The sequence below is a fragment of the Saccopteryx bilineata genome, chromosome 6, assembly GCF_036850765.1.
Source record: "Saccopteryx bilineata isolate mSacBil1 chromosome 6, mSacBil1_pri_phased_curated, whole genome shotgun sequence".
NCBI classification, from domain to species: Eukaryota; Metazoa; Chordata; class Mammalia; order Chiroptera; family Emballonuridae; genus Saccopteryx; species Saccopteryx bilineata.
The window spans coordinates 185,123,656-185,128,558 of record NC_089495.1 but is presented as its reverse complement, the minus strand read 5'-3'; the positions used below and the strand labels follow the sequence as shown (position 1 = coordinate 185,128,558).

The 4,903-nt window shown below is 51.1% G+C and overlaps 1 long non-coding RNA gene across 1 annotated transcript; it reads left to right on the top strand.

Annotated features, from left to right (window-relative positions):
* The first annotated feature begins 977 nt into the window (after positions 1-977).
* On the top strand, positions 978-2,330 carry LOC136309251 (uncharacterized). Its single transcript, XR_010726269.1, has 3 exons — positions 978-1,072; positions 1,295-1,474; positions 2,216-2,330. It is a non-coding gene; the product is annotated as an uncharacterized lncRNA (long non-coding RNA).
* The last annotated feature ends 2,573 nt before the right edge of the window (positions 2,331-4,903 follow it).

Genomic DNA, 4,903 nt, shown 5'->3' with positions numbered 1-4,903 from the left:
TTTCTGCAGCAGGGAGAAATCTCCCAGCTAAGGAGCAGCTTGACGCTCTGTCAGGCAGTGCTGCCTTAAAGAGTTTGCAGTTTGCTTTCCACCAAGTTTCATTCCAAGAATCAGAGCTTGTCTGAGCCCAGAGGGGTCACAGAGCACCAGGGCTCTTGCTCAGTATCTCCTGCAGAGAGGGAAAGCAGGGCCCACTCTGGGTCAGACGTGATGTTAAGACTTGGGTCGCATGCAGTGGGCAAGTCTGGGCACACCATTCATTAGTGGTGATGTGATACAGCCCCTGCGCTCTTAGGCTCTCTCTGTGAGATCGTGATCAGGTTAGCCTCCAAGCCCGGTGAGCATGCTGGGAGCTAACACACAGAAAGCATCTAGCATGGCGTCCAGCCTGCAAGTAGTTTGCAAGAAATTGCTCGCTATTATTGTGTCACTCTGCCTCGACTCTCCAGAGTCATCAAAGTAATACTGAGGATGCCCATCTAGAACTAGAGTCTTCCTAGAGGGTGCCTTTTAAAACAGCCACTGTCATTTTCTGCCTTTCCAGGTGGGTGTCGTAGTTTATAATTTTCAAACCAGTCACATCTTCCATTTCCTCTGTGACAGCTGGGACAAGCAGGCAGGAGGGGTCACAGAGGTTCCCTTTTCTCATGTTGTCAAGGGGGAAATCGCCCAAAGTCCCCTGGAAGTTTCCATCTGCTGGAGGGCTGAAGCCCGGCTCGCCCTGGCCACATCTTCTTCCCCCACATGAGGCTGCCCCCGCAGAATTGTCGCCTCCACACAGATGGCCCAAATGTGGGGTTTAGCTCAGAGTGAGGAGAAGGAAGTTTGGGGCATCTGTTTATGAGAGGAAATCGCCAGCCGTGCATGAAAGTCTTATGCATCACCAATAAATGATGGACAAACAGTACTCACATAGTCACAGGCACAGCTCAGACCTGAGCATCCTGTCTGAGCTAAGAACTTTATAAGGGGGGGGGGCAGGATCTCTGTGCATGGTCTGGGCGATGATGGAAAACAGGGTCCTACCAAGGTCCGAGGAGATCAGTCTGAGTCAGGGCCAAAGCAGGGCCTGGTGGGTGTATTTGGAAAAGGGAGGGATTGGAGGTCGAATCGGCAGCCTTGAGTTTGACAAACATGGGCAGGAAGAAGAGGACAGGATGCAGTGGTGTGAATGGGATTCAGGGATGGTCAGCCCAGGGGGGCGAGTGAGTTACCCAGTAATTCCCAGGGGGAACATACTGCACAGGGACCTTCCATTCCGACGAATGTCTCTGATCTGGGCATTTTTTTCCAGAGAAGCACTGCTGGGTTCACAGAACACAAGCCAGATGAAGACGACCTGCAAAGCAACTTTGAAGTGGGTACAAGTGGAAACGATATTGAAGTTCAACTTCTAACTTCTACTTAGCTGAGAACACCAGAGCAGGCCACCCAGACCTGCCGTCTGCCAAGAGAGCCTTTGTTCCCCACCAAGGTCAGCGGTGTTGGTTCAGGCGTGGGTGTGAACGAAGGAGGGGGAGCTGGTGGCCATCTGATGCAAAATAATCTTTTTTTGGTGGCAACGTCAGGTGATCATCTGTGAGCTCAGGAAAAATAAACTTTTCTCCTATGGCTGTTTCTTTCATAACGCTCTGAGGGGGAGGCAGGAACAGGGCTGGCTGTGTTTGCATTCTATGACGTCAGACTCCAGGGCCAACGCTCAGGCCCCATTGGCAAAGAAAAATGGTGGCTGTGTTGGGTGGCCTCGTCTGGTCTCATGCTAGCACAGGCAGCTGGAGGCACAGCTGGATACAGGTTCTGATTTTGAGTAAAATTGTTGCCTCTCCTGTTCCTTGGCAGTGTCCCCCAATGCCATGTAGGGTTTGTTTTTGTGAACAAACCAGCCATCTGTCTTAAGATTAGCAGTCCAAGTTCTGTGGTAAGTGAGGCCCTGCAACCATAATTAGTGCTTGATCCTGCTTTTTTTTATTAAATATTTTATTTATTGATTGATTTTTTAGAGAGAGAGGAGTGAGAGAGAGAGAAGGGGGAGGAGCAGGAAACATCAACTCCCATATGTGCCTTGACCAGGCAAGCCCAAGGTTTCGAACCGGCAACCTCAGTGTTCCAGGTCGATGCATTATCCCACTGCGCTACCACAGGTCAGGCCCCTGCTTTTTTTTTTACTGAACCCTCAGGTGGGTACAACATGTCCGACTGTCCCCTTTTCCCACAGGGCTCTTCATCTGAGCAAGGAGGAGGTCCTATGCAGCAACAGGAGGCTGACAATCAGAAGACAGGGCTCAGGTCTGGCTCCCTCCCTCTACCCTCAGCTGCCTTTCACAGAAAAGGGTGGCCCCCTCACCAGCCTCAGTCTGAAATATACCAGCTGTTACCACAGGAGGAGTCGCTGGCCACCACTCCTCAATCTTGCTAGGGGGACCTCTGTGTGGTGTGGGTGCCCACCCTCTTCCAAGTTGTCAATGTGTCCAGGGAGACAGTACTACCCGCATGCAGAGGTTAAATTCTGATTAGAGTTGGGCGGCTCTGACCTTCCGATCTCTGTGGCCAGTGCTAGCTTGGGGTGAGCAAGTGACTCAAGTCTGGCCAATGAGGCAGGGCCTTTGGGGAAAGGATGTCTTAAAAAAAAGGGTCATCAAGCCTGACCTGTGGTGACACAATGGATAAAGAGTTGACCTGCAATGCTGAGGTCATCTGTTTGAAACCCTGGGCTTGCCTGGTCAAGGCACATATGGGAGTTGATGCTTCCTGCTCCTCTTCCCGCCTCTCTCTCTGTCTATCCTCTCTCTAAAATCAATAAATAAAATATTTAAAGAAAAAAAGAAAAAGAAAAAGAAAAAGAAAGAGGGCCATCAAGACTGAGATGGTTGGGTTTTTTTTGTTTTTTTGGCTAGCCATTGTTGGGGCTGGATGTGATGCTTAGGGTGGTACTGGCCATCTTGTAACAGAAACAGCCTGGAGACAAAGCTTGCACTCTAGGGATGCATGACCAAAGAGAAGAAAGGACTTTGGTCCCTGCTAGGAATGGCAGGTCCCCTTGACCTGTGGTCCCTGACCCTGCCCTTCTGCAAGACCTCTTGGTACGTGAGATAATGAGAGTCCTATCGGTTCAGGCATTTGAGGTGCTGGCTGCTATTTCTGGAAGTCAGTGCATCCTAAATGCTTTGTCACTCCACAAGTGCTCCCCAACCAGGCCAGGGGCACAGGGAGATCTTCAATCCCCACCTGGGCCTGAGTCTCAGCTCTTTAAAGAGATCAGAGCACTTCACGCCCATACTGAGCTTGGAGAAGCCCCGCCCTAATGGGCACACTTTTTGTCTAGCAAGCCCTGTTGAGGGGACTTTGGTTTTGACAGCAACAGGCTCAGCTTCGCCCCAAGACAAAGCGATAGGTATTGGGTCTGCATGTTTGACCTGCCCATCTCAGGTGTGCCAGGGAGCCAGGGAACAGCTCGGGAAGGTGGAGGGAGGCCTCAGTGGACATCCTACCCACAAACCTGAATGTTGTTTACAAGTTTCTGCTTTTCCCAACCAGTGTTCATCGACTAGCCTTTGAGTACAGCATTGATTTTAACCTAAAGCCGCGAGTGCAGTGAAATCTCATTAATTCAGGCCCGACTGATGTCGAAGTGATAATTTAAATCGGGGCCAGGCCGAGGGCTGGCTGGAGTGCGCCCCCGAGATGGATAACAGTGTGGAAGGGCTTTGGCTCACCAGGTGGACGCCACCAGAGGCTTCCAATTATAAGCGCACCTCGGCATGTTCAAGTTCAGCAGGAATAGTCCTTGAAAATCAATCTGTCAACAAATATTTATTGAGTGTTTCTTCTGCACATGACCCTGGCCAGCAGAACACACTTTGTTAGGAGTTACTTTTAATCATCACCCAGGCTGAAAAAAGTAGCAAAATTCTCTAACAAATGCAATCCCTTCCATGGTCTGGGCTCCTATCCCCAACTCGCTTTCCCGTGTATGCACTTCCCTTTGCATCTGTCCCCTTTCCCTACTGTGACCCCAGCCCCCTCCCAGCAAGCTGTTTATAGCTGGATGTCATTTCTGTCATCTTTAAACAAAGGGGCTAATCTTGACCCCACATTCCCTTCCACCACCACCATACTATGTCTCTGCTCTCCTGTACCTCAAATCTCTTCTGAGTTAAGTGTTCCCTGTTTCCAGCTCCTCTGGTTTCATTCAAACCCAGTGAGAGCTTTGATCCCCCCACCCTCTGCCCTTCTTCAAGGCTGCTCTTCTCATAGCCGATACCTTTTCTTTGTTTGCCCTCTGGGTCCAGCTCTGAAGCCTCTGCCAGCCTCACTGGCTGCTCTGTCTTCGTCTGTCTTCCAGTCTCTGAGTGTCGGTGTGCCTTAGGGCTGGTCCCCTGACCCTTTCCTGGGCGAGGTATTGAAAGCAAGGCTTCACGCCTGCTGTCTGCTGAGGGGTTCTGAGTTCATAGCTCTGCTCACGTCCTTGTCCTTGGCTGCTGGGCCTGGCTGCCCCCTGCCTCTTGATCCCTCTTCTCTTGATCCTTCAGCAGAGGGTGCCCTGGGGGGCTAAATGTGAGTAAATTTCAAGTCCTGTCTCCTGTTGCTCTGGACAAAACTCTCAGAGTGGTTCCGACTCCTCTCTTTGTCTCGCACCCCATGTCTAATCCGTCAGCACATCCTGTTGACTCTACAGGGGGACCCCTCTGCCTCCATTGTTGTCTCTGAGGGACACTCTAGCACCTACATCTCACTGGTAAAGAGAGAGTGCAATTCGAATGCTGGGCTGAGATTCCTCGTGGCCAGGTCTGGGGGGCACGTGCATTGGGCTGGGATGGAAGCACTTTTCTGACTCGGTGACACTTTCCTTTGCTCCTTGTATTTTTCTGCCAGGCTGTGACCCACTGTGGCTGTCAGGGGATGT